Source organism: Nelumbo nucifera, chromosome 3, assembly GCF_055504915.1.
Source record: "Nelumbo nucifera cultivar China Antique chromosome 3, China Antique-T2T, whole genome shotgun sequence".
Lineage (NCBI taxonomy): Eukaryota > Viridiplantae > Streptophyta > Magnoliopsida > Proteales > Nelumbonaceae > Nelumbo > Nelumbo nucifera.
The window spans coordinates 18,443,981-18,463,839 of record NC_142651.1 but is presented as its reverse complement, the minus strand read 5'-3'; positions in this window follow the sequence as shown (position 1 = coordinate 18,463,839).

Genomic DNA, 19,859 nt, shown 5'->3' with positions numbered 1-19,859 from the left:
GAAAACAACATCGACACCTCTTCCCATCTGGCAAAATTTGGAGAGCCAAAGAGCCACTGGAGTTAATTCATATAGATGTTTGAGGTCCAATGCGTACTCCATCGAATAATCAAAACAAGTATTTCATTCTCTTCATTGATGATTATACTAGAATGACATGGGTTTATTACTTGCGAAAAAATCACAGGTTTTTGATATTTTTAAGAAATTCAAAGCCCGTGTCGAGAAGCAAAGTGGTCACAACATCAAGACCATAAGAAGTGACAGACGCAAAGAATATACTTCTAATGAATTCAACAAGTTCTGTGAAGATGAAGGCATGGAGTATCAACTTACACTCGGATACACTCCAGAACAGAATGGAGTATCCGAAAGAAAAAACAGAATAGTTATGGAGACTGCAAGAGCCATGCTCATGGAAAAGGGTCTTCCCAAAATTTTTTGGGCAGAGGCAGTGAGCACTACTGTCTATCTGCACAACAGATGTCCAACTAAATTTGTGCCAGGTAGGACACCAATTGAAGCTTGGAGTGGGCAAAAGCCATAAGCAAAACATCTTAGAGTTTTCGAATGCATATGCTACACACACATCCCACAAGAGAAAAAAGGCAAACTAGATGAGAAGACTGAGAAAAGAATTTTTCTTAAGCTATAGCACTCAATCAAAAGAATATCGAGTCTATAGCATACGGAAAGTAAAACTCATAATTAGTCGAGACATAAGCTTCAACGAGGATGCTGCATACAATTGGGAGACAAAAGAAGTTGAAAGAAAGACTATCAACTTGCCTCTATTACCAAGTCAAAGAATTGAAGAAGATCATAATCAAATCAATTCGCCAACACAATCGGAACCGGAACAAACTTCACAGTCTACTCTAGACTCACCATCAAGGCGAACTAAATCCTTAACGGAAATATATGAAACATGCAACTTGATGATCATAGAACCAAAAAGCTTTGAAGGAAGAAAAATGGAGAAAAGCTATGAATGAAGAGATAAAAATTATCGAAAAAAATGAGATTTGGGAGTTTGTGGATCGTCCACAAGACAAAAGACACTATTGGAGTTAAGTGGGTCTACAAGACAAAGCTTAACTAAGATGGCTTAATCCAGAAGCTTAAAGCAAGGCTAGTTGTCAAAGGATACTCACAACAATACGGTATCGACTACAATAAGACATTTTCTCCAATTGCTCACCTTGACACAATCAGGGCATTGATAGCACTAGCTGCATAGAAGAAATGAAAAACTTTTCAACTTGATGTGAAATCTGCATTCCTCAATGGCTATCTTAAGGAGGAAATCTATGTGGAGCAACCTCAAGGGTTTGTGGTGCAAGGACAAGAAGACAAAGTTCTCAGATTAAAGAAGGCATTATATGGTTTAAAACAAGCTCCACGATCTTGGCACAGCAGAATCGATAATTATTTCTTGGAGCAAGGATTCAGGAAGAGCTATAGTGAGCCAAACTCTACATCAAGACTCAAGGTACAAATAACACTCTTATTGTTTCTTTATATGTTGATGATCTCATTTATATTGGAAATAATGAGAAGATGGTCAAGAAGTTTAAAGAAGACATGATGAAGACTTTTGAGATGACTGATTTGGGCCTAATGCACTACTTTCTTGGAATTGAAATAACTCAAGAAGAAAAAGGGATCTTCATCTCACAAAAGAAGTATACAAAACTCTTTTGAAGAAATTCAAAATGGAGGGGTGCAAAACAGTCTCCACCCCATTAGACAACACTAAATTATTCAAAAAGGAAGATGGCTCACCAAAGGCAAATGAATCACAATTTCGGAGTATAATTGGAAGTCTTCTCTATTTAACTACTACAAGAACAGACATCATGTATGCAGTTAATTTACTATCAAGATTCATGCAGAATCCAAGTCAAGTCCTTCATAGAGTAGCTAAAAGAATACTGAGGTATTTGCAAAGTACAAAGAGCTATGGAATTTGGTACAGAGTCACACATGACTCTAAGCTCATTGGCTACACAGGCAGTGACTGGGCAAGTTCGGTAGATGACATGAAAAGTACATCTGGTTATGCTTTCACAATTGGATCAGGGACATTTTCTTGGGCTTCAAAGAAACAAGCAACAGTTGCCCAATCATCAGCTGAAGCAAAATATATTGCAGAAACAATAACAACGAGCCAAGCTATATGGCTCAAAAGGATATTTGATGACATGGGAGAACCACAAGTTGGTGCTACTGAAATCTACTGCGATAGCAAATCAGCTATTGCAATGGCAAAGAATCTCATATTTCATAGCAGAACCAAACATATTAGCATCAAGTATCACTTTATCAGAGAAATTGAAAGAAACAAATAAATAGATCCCAAACATTGCAAAACTGAAAAACAGTTAGCTGACATATTCACAAAGGCTCTACCAAAAGGCAAGTTCGAATTGTTACGAGACATGATTGGAGTTGCTGAAATGTACACCAAGAAGGAATATTGAATGTTGCTACACATTTCCAAGAATCATTGAATCAGTTCTCTCGAAGAACAGTAAAGCTTTCTTCAAAGTTTGCTTCATGCCAATGTGCGTCGTTGCATCTTTCAAAGTCAGGTAATTCCAATGTTAATCAATTCTGCTCCCAAGGTGAGTTAACGACAGTCTTCGTTCAATGTAAGTCGGTTCACCTTCAACCGACTCCATTTATTATAAAATCTTCTCTTCTCTTCTGATTCGGACATCTGAGAGAAACAATAGAATGCATCTACAGAATTTTTCTCTCGATCTACTAAGCTCTTTTCTATTATATATTTTACTGTTACTATCATCCTCGTATGGCAATTGATCTCGGATGATGCTTCGACTTCGTACTGGTTTTGCTCTGAGCATGCGATGCTTGGCCTCGTATGTTTTCGCTCTACGCATCTTGTAGCCCATGATCTGAGATTTCGTTTTGCGTGAGTGGATCAGAGTTCGATTTTAGCTGATTTAACAGAAGATGTGTAATATAACCCTAAAGTCCTTTTTGGGACATTGTCTAATACTATGCAATGTAAAGCAGGGAATGGTTATTAGATCTTTCCAGATCTATAGCTTCTGTTTAACAGAAGGGAATACTAAAGGGATCGGTCGGCCCCAATCCTCGTTATTGAGTTCAACCTGTAGTTCATTCTTCATGGTGAATGAATTAATTTGATGAACCGAATGGCTCACTGTGAATATTTACATATTTTTTTTCTTTTTTATAACTAGTCTCACGTTGAATCTAACAGGCTTGTATGTTTGGATTAAATTGAATTGAACGCACTTGCAATCGAGGAAAAAAGTAAAATAAATTAAAAAAAAAGGTTTTGATTTTCAAAAATTTTGGTTTTTCATTGTAATTCAACTGCACAGTTGGAAAGTTCATTGCAAGGTTCTCTTAAGCATTTCCCAAGTATCTTCAAGCGTTCTAGTGGTGGACAGTTGGCCTTCCAATTCCACTTATTAAGTTACAGAAATAGGGAATTATTGGCTCCCAGAATGCAAAACAGCAACAAAATTCCAGAGTACAGATGAGAAAATAGAACAGGGCTATTTTGCTGTTGCAAAACAGCAACGAAATTCCAGGAAATTGCAAAACAACATTTCCCAGAATGCATCCTTCTGAAAGTAGGAAATGTAAAAGTTCTATCTTGTGTCTCAACTCAAGAAAGCGTTATTAAAAAAACAGAACAGGACTCTCCGCCCTCAAAATTCCAGAGAAAGGGATGGGATTCTGTCTTTACTTGAGAGTTTTAAATGGATAGTAATTTTCGGTGACTGAATCTGGATTGAATGGATGGAACTATGAGATCGCATGATTCCCATTTCTTCTTCTCGGAGATTTTTTACTTTTCTGTTGAGAAAATTAGATTTTTCACTGCCTGAGATTTCTCACCAAAGAAGTCGGATGTTTTCCTTTCTACTGACAATCAAAGGTATTTTTGGGTCAGTTGGGTTTTCATGAGAAAATGGCAAGAAAAAGAAAATAAAGAAAATTTAACGGAGGTATTTTAATAATTTAAAGCCCTCCATTATCTGACTTAATGGCCGAAGGGGCCTTTGTCTAACGATCATAGTTGAGGGGGCCTTTGTCACAAAAAAAAAGTGCAGGGGTCTTGTAATTTACCTTTAGTAATAATCATTCCACAATTTTATTTTTTATTGTTTTAGATTTTCAATATGAGATCTATCATAATTTATAATAAACTCTATTTTAACCTTCTTTCTTAGTTTTTTTTTACTAAAAGGATCCAATGAATATATCAAACAAGCAAATCCAATCATAAAAATGTGGTCAATATAAATCCTCTCAAGGCTCAGTTTGGAAAGAGTACAAATGTAAATATGTACAGTGTAAATATATATAAAATAATATAAAATACAACGTTTTACACTCTATATATTTGTATTTGTACTTCTTCCAAACTAAGTCTAAGAGTTCAGTTGTTTTACTCAAATATTATGAGAATTTTGAGAAATTTTATGAGATTTTAAAAGGATGGGAGAAGCTTGTGTTGAGCCCATCCCATGCTTGATCCACTTGAAGGGTTGGGTTGGGTTAGAGTTGAGATAGGGCTATCAATAGAAAGTCCAAAACACCAACTTCAGATTCAATAATCATCTCCAAATTTAGATGATTTGTTTTCATAATTCAATACCCAAATTTGGATTTTACAATATGCAATAATACAATATGGATTTACATATATATATATATATATATATATATATATATTGATTAAAATTACATATATATATATATTATTTTTTGAATGTTTAAAAATGTATTAAAATAATACATTTTTTGCTACAAAATGTATTGTTTTAATCTCTCAAATTTTTATTGATTTTGTGAATGTTTTGTCTCGAACCAAAACTCTCCACCTATGCTATAAGTGAAGGAATCAATAAAAACCCAAGACCTGTCAACCTATCCCCAAACTAGTTTGGGATGATCACCACTTAGGCTGTGTTTGTTTTCAGTGTAAATAATATATTAATTTTATCCTTTTTTTTATATAGGCTACACAATAGGGGGTAAGTCCATCCCCAACCTAAGTACCGGTGGGATTCAATCCTAAGTCTCCACTAGGACCAGCAGGAAACCTTACCAACCAGGTTGGTACCTTCGCTATATACATCAATTTTAAGGATATCACATCAACAGCCCACTAAAATTTTAAATGGAAAAATATGGATAAGCCCAACGCAGATTTCTGTATTCTACCACAGATCTATAAACATTCAAAATGTCAAAAACCCCCACTTTATACATCAATGCCTGCCATGAATTAGCATCAATTCCAATCTGGCACCTACCCCAACTGTACTTTGGACCTAAAAATTCTGGCCCTGGGCTGAACCGTCATTCTCCCAATTTTAAATCAATCTACTGAGTTTTCCATCAAAATTTACAATTTTCCATAGAAAACAAATGCAGCGGACATTAATCCCTGATCCCAACCAGTTGCTGTCGACTGTTGTCATATCGGAGTTGATTCTTTTCGCCAATCGCTACCGGCTTCAAGCTTATTTAAGCTTTGATCACCAGTTGCTGTTGTAAAGTCGCTGCTGGCAGATATAAACATCCATCCTCAGTGTGAGAGTTGAGACTTAAGATTTGAGATCAGGCTTCGACTATTGATGCTGGGTTGCTGCATAAGCTTCAAGTCTTCATTGATGATCGCTATTGTGTCCAGTTGCTACCAGTCAAATGACTCCGGTCACCGTGGCCTGAGTTAACGGTTAATTAAGAGGTTGCCGCTGAAGTTAAAAGCATATTAGAGAAGAAACCCATATAAAATGAACGAACAAATTAGATAGTTTTCTTTAATTTTTATTCTTTTGGGATATTATCTAAAATTCACAGTGATGTATGCCATCGATTGTAAGTTTGTAACCGCCCATTCTAAGCCCATGTTTGGAAGTGCTTAAAAATAGGTATTTATTTAAGCTATTAAGTATTTATTGATATTTGAAAAATAAGTCTAAAATAAGTGTTTACTTTAAAAAATAAGCACTTAAAAAAGTTGAATGCCAAATACAAATAGTACTTATTTGAATAAACACTTATTTTTAAGCATTTATTTTTAACTTAAAAAACTCCCAAACATGGTCAAAATTGCACTCCAGATGCATGGATTGTAACGGCTTCCTTGTTCATGTATGCCATGGACTCAACTTCATCTGTCTCTATAATGGGATTTGGTGTGATTTGTGTTGATTATTATTGGATGATTAGCGACCACAGTTCATCTCAATTCACATTTAGAAATTTAAAATTCAGGACCCGGAAACGAGTTGGCATCATTATTATTGTTAAAACCATTAGAGAATGTGAGACAGTAGAGATTCACTAGCCGGCTCGATGGGTGATTGATTAATTCAAAGGACTTTTAAGAGTGTGGTTTATAGACTAAATGGAACCCAAATCTTGTCTGGGTGGGACGTTGACTGGTCCGACCGTCCGGATTGATGGGATTAAAACTTTGCTGAAACTTCGTGAACAACTGACCTTGAAGTCCTCTCAGTAGTATCATAGTGTTGCAGTCAAGAAGGTTCATATATATATTGAGGCTGTCAAGGATTAGTTTAGAATCCCTTCAATCGGATCTGTGATCGAGTTGATTGGCTATCCCAATTATGGCCCATAGGTGTGTGTCTCTTCCGAGATATCCACATCCAATAAAATTGGAGCAATACACATATAGCCCATAGGCAATTACAAGTTTACAACGGTGTGGTGACCCAGTAGGCCGAGAATGATAGAAAATAATTTGGACTAGCTGAGTGTGATGGCTGTGTAGCGTCATTGTATATGTCTCACAAGTGCAACAACCACTAAACGGATTGAATTAGAATCGGATCAGGCAATATCCAAACTGAATTCGATTAGAAAATCTGATATCTAAATTTGATTTGATATTTGATAGATATTGAAAATTAATATTTGAATTTGAATTCGAATTCGATTAAATATTTGAATATTCGATTTGATCCAAATTTGGCCAATTAATTATTTTGGTAGTTAATAAATAAATAAAATAAATGTTTTATTTATAAAAAATACATAAATATATAAAATATTTATATAATTTTATTATTATATATGTAAATTATATAAAACATTTAAATGTTTTATACATTATATATAAGAACTAAATAATCGATCGAATTCAGATATTTATCGAATCGAATCTGGTCATATTCAAATTTGAATCTGATTAACTATTCTGTATGAATAGGATATCCGAATTTGACCAATTATATATTAGAATTATCCGAATTCAATTCGATTATGTCGAATTTCGAATTCAAAATCGGATTTTGAAATACCATTGACTCCCCTAGTTAACATTCATGACTGATGCCAGTTAATTGGAATCTCGTAGAAAAAGTGCACAATTTTAACTATTGGGAACATTTTGGAGCATGACATGCCACCCCATTTAATTGAGATGTTCGGAATGCACAGTTGGAATGTGTTATGGTGCGCCTTTTCCCAATAGCCCTGGGCCCCTGGCTGTTGGCCTCCGACAGACATTTTTCTTTTTGGTAGAAAAAATGTGATGAGAGGGTCATAAAAGGTTGCATACCAGGATTAAAATTTTGTCACATATTGAGGTGTATCGGCCGATACGTATCATATTGGTGACCCTCTTATACGCTTCTATACTAAGTGTTTCAGGGTCTGACCTATTTAAAGGGGTAGACAGGCCTTAAACTGACCCTTGAACTGGTTTGAAAAAAAAAAAAAAAACACTAAAGATTTTGAACCTTTTTGCATGCGTCTGTTAATGCAAAATCCTTAAGGCTGTGTTTGGTTTGACCAAATCTAACATAAACATAAAGTTGAGGCCCGAGGAAATGTTATGCTGTGAAACTGAAGCATCAACTTTCTATTTCTCTTCTTTTCTATCAAACAAAAATGCAAAATAAAGGTTGTGGCATATACAAGAAAGTGATGATTCTAAGAGAATGGTCGTGTCATTGAGTAATCCATGTTCAGCCCTATCTTTGCATCATCTGTTCTGGGCGTTGGGTCCATGGTACCATGGATCCCAGGCAAGAGATTTTCTTTTCTTTTTTTTTTTTTTTTGTTAGGCAAGATAGGTTTGGGCTTGGGAAAAATGTAAGGGGCTTTTACATTTGGTCCAAAGGAATGAGGATTTTCTTATATTCTTATGTTCATAATTCTCGGCCCAGCTCCACTCTCATTTCCGGCCTTGGTCATGCCAAGTTCTGATAGGAGAGGCCCACCCTGATCCAACAACCACTTTTAATTCGTCACCCAAGCACGACACCATTTTGGTTGAGTTGTCTTCTTCCGGGTAAGATGGGGCCTGGGAAGCTTCAACAGGTCCTCAGGATGGGCTGGCAATTTTGTGCTCAAGCCCAACTGACTCAAGTTCCCAATGGACGTAGCTGGATTTGGATTGATCATTGACCAGCCCAATAGTCCCATGACCCATTCTTATCTTGGCCCATTTCCAATCTAATGGATAGGGATTATGACTCAGATCTGTCTTAATCAAAATGGATTCAGATGGTGAACCAATCCATTGACATTCCTATTCGTCTAAGGTCGCAGCATCAATGATTGTAAGTTGTAACTACTACCCATTTGGATGACAAACAAACCATGTGAGCACTGAATTCAGTTCGAACTCCAAACTAGTGAAACAGACCCAATGGACACATTCAACCAATTCCCTTCCAACTCATCATCTGCTACTACTCATCATGCACCTCAGATGGGGACCCAACCTGGTAGTGCATTTGTACATCATTGACCAACCATTTGACGTGTGATGCTAGGAAACCAGGATCCTACGGTTCTGATGATCAAACCCTTTTGAAGCTTGATCTTGCAACCCATGAATTTGCCATGGCTGATGTAACCATTAGATCAAAAAGCCCACCTTCAGTTGTGTACAGAAGGAGAACCAACAACACAGTTCACAGCCACATTTCATTGTCAGCCTGAAAGGGACCTTTTCTACCAGCCTTGATCTGGCCCTGCCCTGTCTGTCTAGGACAATGCCAGCAGAAGCCCATCTATGCTCAGATCAGATCAAGTTGATGTCTTGGGACCAATCTGAATTAAACCCTTTACATCCTTTAGAATTGGCTCCACCAAAGACTCTGAATAGGTTCTGAAACATGGATATATAACTGAGCAGTGTTCTGATCTGGGTTTATATATATATATATATATATATATATATATAAATAGCATCCACCATCAAATTGCATTAGCTCTTTTTTTTCATGAATGCATTAGTTGATCAGCAAAGGAAGATGGACCCACTTCAATTTTCTTTGTGGCATCCACAAAGCCAAATAATCAATGCATACCAATGAATAGACGACACGTGGCCACTTGGTGTTTGGCTGATCATGTCTCAATAAATTTAAGTAGAAACGTTAGGTGGTAAGTGCCCAGAAGATATGATCCATGATTAAATCTTGAGCTCTATGGAACCGAGATTTAGTGAAGAATGCTTTAAGTATTCTGAGCCCATGTCCATCCAAATTTGGTTTGAATCCAAATGTAAGTCCAAATCGGTCGGGTTGCACCAACTATCTCTGAACTTTCCTTGAATTTTCTGTTTCTTTCTGCAAAACAAAAGATCTCTGCTATGGGCAGATGGGGTGGGGGTCCCTTTCTTTCTTCTTTGCTTTTTTTTTTCCTGAAAATTTTAAATTATTTCTAATATTTTTAATTTTCATTGTTCAGCTTCAGCAGCAATCATGACGACTGGAAACGAATTTGTTTATTATTGCCACTACCCATCTCTCACTTTCCCATATCATTTCACCAAAGCCAACTTGTAACAGATTACTGGGCCCGTTTGGGAGGGCTGAAGCGCTTTGATTAAGCTGCCTTGAAGAAGCCACCGAAAGAAGCTTATGTGGAAAGTCATCTTTTTGGCTTTAATAATCTAGCTATTTTGGGTTTTTCATCAAACATTTCTTATAGGCTGTTTGGGTGAGACCCACCTCGTCAACCTAGAAGCTGCTATGTGAAAGCCCTCCTAAACGGGCACCAAAAAAACCATCTGCAGAAGCACCTAGGAAGTGATCTCCTACAAATTAAAGGGTTAGAAAAGCTAATGGCAGACTCAGAGGACATGACTTGATAATTTAAGGGTTCATAATCGGATATGGTATTGAACGAAATAGTACTCTTGTAGCCCACCATGTAGTTGGACAAGGCTTAGATGGTGATGAACACGACCCTTAATTTAGACCTTTGTCAACACATCTCAATTCTCTCTCTCTCTCTCAACACAAAGGACAATATGTTTGACAATTAGAAGGCCTGAATAATTTCCAAAGTTGAGAAAATAATGCTTCTTTGGAAACACATGTGAGCCCCTTTTCTTCTAGGCTCAACACTTAAAAGAAGAACTAAGTGGAGCATCCCTTTTCGGGTCTCCATTTCTCTCACTCAAGAGAGTGGGAACAAGAGAGCTCGACAAGTAAGAAACATCTAACATGTGGAGGGAATAATTGTGGGGGAGGACTCATCTTGTCTAAAGGTGATACCAAATACTCACCACCCATTACCCTCACATGCGTATTCATCCAATTAATTGTCTTTGTCTCCATCCATAACTCTAAGCTGGAGTTTTGGATATTTTTAAATCCAATCATTTGCTTCTTTAGTCTCTTCAAAACCCATCTCAAATATGGAAAAAAAGAAATTGTCTCAGCCAATTAAATTATTAAGACTTTATTTGTTTGCAGTGCAAATCTGAACCAGATATAAAATTTACACCCCCATATATTCCATTTTGCATCCATTTGTTTGTTAACTATGATTTACACCCTTAATTGATTTGCATTCACTTGGCAGTGCAAAATTTACATCAACCCAAAAATTGATATAAAACTTGCACCACCATCCTCCTCCTTTAATTCTCTCTCATATAAAGTGAGGACCACATCCTCTTGTTTCTTACCTCACTCCCAAACAAATAACTCCCCCTCCTACTTCTGTTCTCTCTCATATAATGCGGTATTTGCACCATTTTCACTTTCTACTTTACTTCTTACAAACAATAAGACAAAGTCGAATCTAAAGCAAAAGAAAATCACAATTTACACTCAACCTATTTGCACTCCCATGCATTTATACAAGTGCAAATCAAAGTTTTCTAGTACGATACCTTTCTTTCATTAACCAATCACCCAAATATGTTTTCTCTCTCTCCTTATGAGTTATGACTCATGGATTTCTCAACTTTTTTCTGTATAGGGTAAGGATTCCTAAACTTGAACGTGTGGTTTTGCTTTTAGCCAAGAAAGAAAGAAAACAAAGCTATGGTTAATTTGGAACACGAAGAGTAGATAATGGCTTGGCATCAGCCATGCAATAAGTTAGCATAGTACTGATTGGAAAATGACTTTCAGAGAACGTTTCATTTGAAGACCTTACTCACTCAATGGTTTTGGCCAAACTGTCAACTGTTTTCCATTGTTCTTGTTGGAACTTTATTCAGACAAAATACTATTTTCTTACTGTACTGCATTGTTGTTTTTTTTTCTTTTTACTTTCTCTGTGCTTAATTGCAATCACTTTCTTAAAAAATAAGCAGAACTTCCATGGTTTTTATTTGTTTTGTTGCTGAAAACTAGTTTAATTTTGTGGGGTCAGAGCACAAGTCTGTGCATGATTATCAACTTTTGCTGCTAAAATCGTTATAAACATGTCTTAAACTTTACTTTGAAAAACCCTGCATCCTGTACTCAAAAATGAAAAGCTTTGTTGGTCATTGATAATGTCAAAAATTGTACTGGGGGGGGGGGGGGGGGTTGCATGAAATAATTCAGTTTGGTCTGATTCAGAAAATAAAACTCCTCATGTCGTCCTATGGTTCTGATAATTTAGAGATACAAACAAGGCATCAATGTGTCCAATTTAAGAGTCGCAAGATGATGATGACATAAAAAGACATCCTTGTCGTTGTTCAATTCCTCACTCTCACTCGTATTTGAGGTTAAATTTCAATTTGTACCAGTTCAGGAACTTCATTCCTTCTTATTTAATTTACTTGTTTAAAATTTCATTATCTCAAGAAAAGCCTGTGCAACCAGTGCCCAGTGGTCAGGAATGAGAATGGGTTCAGGCATTTTATCCTTCAATTTAGGTTGCTTTTAGATATGCTATGGGCTATAAGCTTTCAAAGCCCTAATTTTAGGCTTTGTGCTTTGGGGTTTAGAACTGTTCTCTCTTTAGACTATTATTTTGGCTCATTTTTGTTTTCCACAGCCCAAAGCTCAACAGCAAAATCTTATTGAAATGGAACCTAAGTGAGTTATATATAAATCATTGCTTCCAGCTTTCTAGAAGATGGGCCATGGAGAGTGGGGAGAGTACAAAACAAGTAACAACGAATGTGCTCCCTCTTTCTCAAACTTAAGCTAGGCATGAAAAATCACTTGGAGGAGCAACAGGCCAAAGTGCAGAAAACTGATGGGCCTTTAGAAAGCGTTGTTATCTCTCTTGTCATTTTGCTGGAGTTAAATTGGGTGGGCCCATGTTCATTGGATTTGGCTCCTCTCCATAAACCAAGTGCAGCTTTTTGTTGGGCCCAGTGAACAGTCCATTCAGAAATTGAGAGGGACAAGTGCACCTACGAAGAATTGGGCATCGCTTTCACTCAAAAAGTGGCAAGGTTGTCACTGCACATCAAGGCAAGTTTCCGTCGCTTCACGTTAGGTGGTATCAATACTCCATACCTCTGCTCCCTGTCACCCATCAAACCCTTTGTTTTCTTCCTTCTTCTTCTTTCATCCCTAGAGGATTGGAATATTTTTTTTCATACATCCTGGAGGTTTTTAAATGATTAAACCACTCATACATGGCGGGATAAGGGGCATTATTGTCATTTTATAGGAATTGCCCTTTCTAATTTCTAAACTACCCATCGAAGCTCCTCATCTAATCTTGTCAGATTTTTTTTTTTTTTTGTGTGTTATTGATTTTTCTCCTCCTAATTTTTCACCACACCAGTCCCAAAAGATTGGATTTATTCATAAGCTCCTAAAAAATTGGAGGGTTTTAAATGGTTATACCATAAGGGTATTATTGTCATTTACAGGATTTGTATTTTCTAATTACTAAACTACCAACCAAATCTCATCATTTAATCTTGTCACAGTTTTTCTGTTATTGGTGTACTAACTAAACTTGTTGCACTAAATAATATTGGAGATAAAGCTAAATGGAGTTGCCTCTGTTGAGAATTGAGTTTCCTCTTCTTCTAGCTTTTGTTTCAAATGGATATAATAGTTTCAACTTTCACTGAATTCTTTTTTTTTTAACTGATAATAACCCTTTTTTTTGTTTTTTTTTAACCCAATTTTCTTTTGTATCCATAGGTTGCAACCATAGACACTGGGAATGTGAAAAAAAGGGTGGCAAACCCCAATTACATAATTCCAAGGCATTTGAATTCTATATCAGTTTCTCCTTTTGCAACCCTGAAAAAGACTGAACTTTCAATTGATTTGATTTTGAATTACACTAACACTAGTGAAATGGAAACAATTATAGACATCTTTCAAAAGATATTGGCTGTCACCATTGACATGAAGGCTGTTTGCAACTTTACCCGGTTATATATAGTGGCAATCTGGAGCTTTATTATTTAGGGCTCTAAAGGATCTTTGATGTTCCTTTCCCCACTCTAAATTTGGTCCAAATACTTTGCCATCTTTTCAAAATTGTCCCTCTTTTATGGATAACTTTATATGGTATTAAAAAACAGGTACATATGGATGATTACTGGACCTTAATTCTTCTCTACGGACTTAGTCCTTTACCTAATGGCTCAACATTGAGGCCTTAGTCCAAATGGTATTCAAAGTACTTGTTTATACTTGTCCAGCCCACTTTGTCAACTCTCTACTCCTGTAAGTCATGGGGGTTGTTTGATGATGGCTGAAGAATTGAGTGACTTGTTGCATTGTTTTTTAGTGGATAAAATAATTGAATAGTAAAATATTCAAAGGTATAATAATCTATCCAACTTCAGTTTCAGTCATTAAGGAGCCCACAACCTCCTTCAAAACTTTTCCACTAAAAGACAAAGTAATAAGCTTTTTAGGGTCTTTTTAGTTCACAGATAAGATAGGAATTGGAATCACCTATTCCTGATGCTGTTTGATTCGGTTGAGAATTGGAATTGGATTCTCATTTTTGTTGTTTGGTTCATTTGGAGTTGGAATTAGAATCAACTAAAAATTTTCAATTTTGTATTAGTCTATTTATTATTTTAGTACAACTTTATTAATATTTTATGAATATATAATTATTATTTTATTAGTATTCAACAATTAATATTTTGCTATTCATCATTAATTTAATAGTATTTTATTAATATATTATTATTTTATTATTACTAATAACATTTATATTATTATGTTTTACTAATAATGTATTATTTTATTATATATTATTATAATTATTTTTGTTTGTTATTTTAAAATTAATTTATTATTATGGCATAATTAATATGCTAGTATTTTATTATTACTTAATTATATTATATTGATATTATATTTCTATTTAAATATTATTATGATTATTATTTAATAAAAAATATCATTCCTTTTTTATTGTTAATTTATTAATATTTTATTATTATCTTATTATAAATTTAATTATATTTTATTATTTTATTAATATTAGTTTTTGGGGTACTTTATCGTGACTTCTTTACTTCTTGACAGACTCTAGAATGGGAATCCCATTCCATAAGAAGGGGGGGGGGGGGATTAGGGGTGTCAACTGGACTAGAGTGGACCATGCAGAAAACGATCGGTCTCCCACCTGGTCTATGGTTCGGACCATCAACCACTAGATCAATGCATATGGTTGAAATAGGTAGTTTTGTGTATGAAGCTCCCTACTAGACCCAAACAGAAAGCCTGTTTCATTGAAACTAAGTGATTTGTTCATTTCTATTGTCTCTTAATACCTAATATTCTATAATAATAGAAAGTATTTCATATATGTGCACTTAGTAAACAAGAGATCTTGGTTAAAATGCTGGAGACTATAGTCCAGAGAACTGTTGGTACATGGATTTATTTATTATAGCTAGATGTTCTCAGAGGATCTTAACCCAGGCATAGCACCTATTTGGAAGAAGTTATTAGTTACTCTGCAGAAGTACTTGGTAAATGATGAAGATGGATTTACTTTTTATGTAAAAATTTGCCCCAAGAATGAATCTGATAAACACTGAAATTCCTGCTTCATAGTCAGTAAGAACTTAATTTTTACTAGACAAGAAAGAGCCCATGAAAACTTGACACCAGGCACGCTACAAATGCCAACACCCCAACTTAATAAAATTGAGCAACTCTGATAAGTATTCTCTAAGGCATGGTGAGAAAAGATTTAATGGGTAGCAGAAGGGATCAGAGTAACCAGAGATTTTTTCTTTTGGCTTTTTATTTTTTTTATTTGTTACTTTTACTTTGCTAAAGAGTTTAGGGCATTAGGGTGTGTGGACCATGTGATGTGACCCTTGAGTGGTTGGATAAAAGGACAACTTTAACTAAAGGATGGTTGGCTTTTAGTTGGTATCCATGAATTTGATATAAAGGAATTGTCATGCTCTTATCATAAAGAGGAGTTAGTGCAGTAGGGCACTCCCATCTTTTGCTCTTCCTTGATTGGCTCACGTGGGGAACTTAGTGTCAATGGTCATTCTCCATTATGGATGGTGCCAATGCTGCTTTACAATGAGCCACACCGTAGAAATATATATTAGAAAAAAAAAAGGAAAAGCAACCCAACAATAAAGAGGAGAAGAATACATATTTTTTTAGGGTATGGGCATGCTGACATGCTGCCAAGTGGCAATGCCCCCCTCTTGATGGGGTGGTTCAAGCTGCCGGCACTGCCATGTGGAAGAACAGGGATGATGATGTTGATGCAACAAGCAGCTTTGAGGTGCAACATCTGTCTTCACAAAGGGCAATTTTGTCAATAAACTTGGGAGGAGTAACTTCATTTTTTTACCCATGCATGATGAGGATAAGAATAGAGATGGTTGACCCATTGCCCTAATTGAGAAATTACTGAAAAGGGTACCGACTACTAAGAGATGACTTCCATTAAAAAAAGGAAGAAGTAAAAGGGAAAAAAAATATATATTTTATAGCTTTTAAAAGGTTCCTTAGGTGGCTAGCAGAGTTTGTCCTACAAGGCCAAATGTATTGGACAAGAATAGTTTAGTTTCATAGTTTATAATATAAATATAAATTAGATCCATGTATAAAAAGCCTTAGCCAAAAGACAAATATACCCTCATTTATTAAGAAGGATGCACTAGGGTATCATAGCTTCTGTGCCCATCAACGTAGGGTATTCTAGCTTCTGACAATTGTTCATTCTGTCTATTTATGAAGGGCATGTTCAAATTCTCCCTCATTGTCGGTAGGCTTGTGATCCATGTGGTTTTGGATTAGTAGCTTAAACATACTTCGACAATATTTTTAGATAATGGTTGATGTTCTCATCTAAAAGCACAAGCATCAAGGATTTCTCTAGCCAAACTGCGAAAGCAAAAGAAATCTGAATACAATAAGGCCGTGTTTGGTTGCAGTGCAATTTTTTTTGTATCAGTATAAATGCACAGTAGTGCAAATGAAAAAAATGTAAATTTTTGTTTAATTTTGTTTTGGGTTTTACTTCATTCTGCTGTATGTCTTAATTTGCTTAAACAAAATAAGCTACAATTTGAAATAAGAATAGTTTAGAATTTACACTGTCACAGTTTTGCATCGGTGCAAATTTATTTGCATTACAATCAAACACAGCCTAAATAAAAGTAATATGATTTATTACCTTCTTGATTGGGGATATCATCTTATCCCTTGAAATAAAATTTACCCTGTTTTAGTTGGATTTTTGAAATAATCCCTATGAATTAGAAGACAGAATAGAATAAATATTTCTGTTAATGAGCATATTACGAATTAAATAATATAATTCTAGTAAACATCATAGATTTTTTACTTCTCTCACCATGTGAATAGGTGCAAGCTAGTTTAGTCATCCATCAATTTCAGTACATTATAAAGAGTAATTTATTGTTTGTTAATATGTGCCAAGTATCAAGGTTTTACTCTTATGAGCTATCTCATAAGGCATTTGATAGAGAGCGAATTGAGAAATAATAAAAAAAAATGTAAGAATTGTGAAGTTATTTTCTAACATTAACATCATAATAATCTCAGCCTTATCTCAATTATATGTGATCAACTATATGAATCCTATTTTATCTTCCTTTTTTTTTTGTTTAGTGTAAATACAAATAAATTCAGAGTACATCTTTTATTTATATATATGTTTTGACTTAAGGGAAACATAATACGTCTCCGTGGAGGTAAAATGAATATTATATTGGTAAATAAAAGTATGTGATTGACATGATTAAATGCACTTCTTTTATAAAATTCTATATCCTAAAAACTTATTTCTTTTTAATGGAGAGAGACCGGCCCCCATTAAATACTAATTGCTCAGCTCAACTTGTACACTAGAATGTATTCATTAAGAAGATCTAGGTTGTGTTTCATACAATCGTTGTTCCTATCTGAAAAGTTTTTGTGTTAATCGATGCAATTTTATGAGAGATATTTTTCTATTTGAAATGCTTCTGAATTGACCGGTACAGATCGTTGTTTCTATCTTCAAACATAAATATCAACATCAGTCCCAAACATGCATTTATTAACTCTCATGTGTGATGTGATAACACATGTTTTTCACCAATTTGTATTGATCAGCCCAAATTGTTGTTATACGAAGCAAAAAATAGATGACCATTTGCCTCTAACAGACACAAATTTCAACAAGAGTTCCTCATAACAAACAAATCCTATTTAGAGATCAACAAGCTTAGTATGACAATACTTGGCAACTGAAAATGATGGCGAGAGATATTCCCTCCATTGGCATAATTTTAGGGTCATTTGATTCATAAATGAAATTAGAATTGAAAATAGAATCCTTTGGAATTGGAATCAAAATGGTCTATTTCCATAGTTTGTTTGATCTTGAGAAGAATAGAAATGAAAATTGACATCAACAATAATGAGATTTCATTCCCAAGAAAGGAATAAGTAATGCCTATTCCTCATTCAAATAAGACTCCAATTCTTCACAACCGGCCTTTGTTTCTACATCCCGCTTCTTTACAATGCGTTTTGTGAGTCGGCCATTCTCAAAACATCGATCCGATAAAGTCACAATGCTTGATTTGGGATCCTAATCAGCAATGAAAAATCTCAAATCAAATCAGTCTTAATGGGTTGGTCATATGGACCCTGACCCATCATTGTGTTCCGTTAAGAACCATATTTCCTTTCAAATTGTATATCCTCATTTGTCATGTGAAAATGGGTGAGAATAAGATATAATCTCGTGATTAGATAGATCAATATCATTTTGTTTGATAATTAATAATAAAAAGATAGTATTGATTTCCTTTCTCACTCTCTCACACTGAGTATAAGGCCTAGACTCCATAACATAACTCGTCCATGAGACCATGACCCGGTAGCTGAAATGGTCACTTGCAATCACTCCCGAAGCCGAAATAGAGGTAGGATCGACCCCACATAACTGTATGACTAGTGGGCCTCACGTGTATCCTGCACTGCCCCCACCTCAGTCCCGAGAGAAAGAGGTTTTGATTTTGTGCCTCCGATTCCCATTTTGTCTCCTAGCTCTGCTGGTTCCTTAATGGAGAAGATAGGATTTCTTAGTGGTTACTCAAGTCAGAAGCTAGGGGCTCGCTTTGGTCATGGGAATTCAACTCTTTTTTGACATCTTTATCTGCTGTTTTTTTTTTCTTTTTTTTAGATTTTTGCCTAAGACTCATATTTTATCTGCTGCTATTCTTTGGTCAAGATTAGAGTTAGAGCCCGAGGTAAACCTGTCTGCTATTAACTAATTAATTGACCTACATTACAATTTACAGAATCTTTTACTTGGAAAGATGCGATTCATTCTAAACTAAACAAATTCAGTTTGCAAGAGTTTATTTTGACTTTCAAAGAGTAGGTAAACCATTCCTATTCTCTCTCAACCCCTCTACCCGTTTCTTTATTCTTAGGGTCTGTATACAATTGGTGTTTTGACTCTATATGTTATAAACTGATAATACATGAATTTGCCAGCTGGAAGCCTTGTCCATATGGGCAGTTATTGAGTCACCTATTGTTTGATGTGCCCATGTTCTGACCACCTGTAAAATTTGAGTCATTATTCAAAACATGAAGTCTTGGTTTGCCACGTGGATACCTTTTTTAGTTTTAGCCACGTAGGACGACGGGGGTTGAGGACACACTCTCATCTTTCTTTCCCCTACAGAAGCAATATCTAGCAGTTGCTAAGTATTATTTTTAATTTCTGGCTTCTGGGTAGATCCCACAGTTTCAGGTCTTAAGTCCACATTGAATGCTGATGATCCTCCGTTTTGTCTGTCTTCTCTTGCCGCAGTTTTATGGACTTATGGGACTCCAACTGATATGCAGCCCCACGGCTCATTTTAGTAGAAGCTGTCTCACATGATGTGTGATGGGCTATCCGACGGGTCGGATCGAAGGGGGATCTGATGCTGTGTAATGTAGTAGGACAAAATGTTTGGGAACAACTCAACTCTTCAGAACTTGTTAGACTTTGACTGGACAATAAACGAGGGGCCAGCCGTCCAGGAAACCAACACAACGTGCTGGGCCCGCTGACAAATTTAGCATGGATCTCCATGGAACGGATCTCTATGCAGATTAGGATCTGATGGTTCAGATTTCGAACGCATGGTT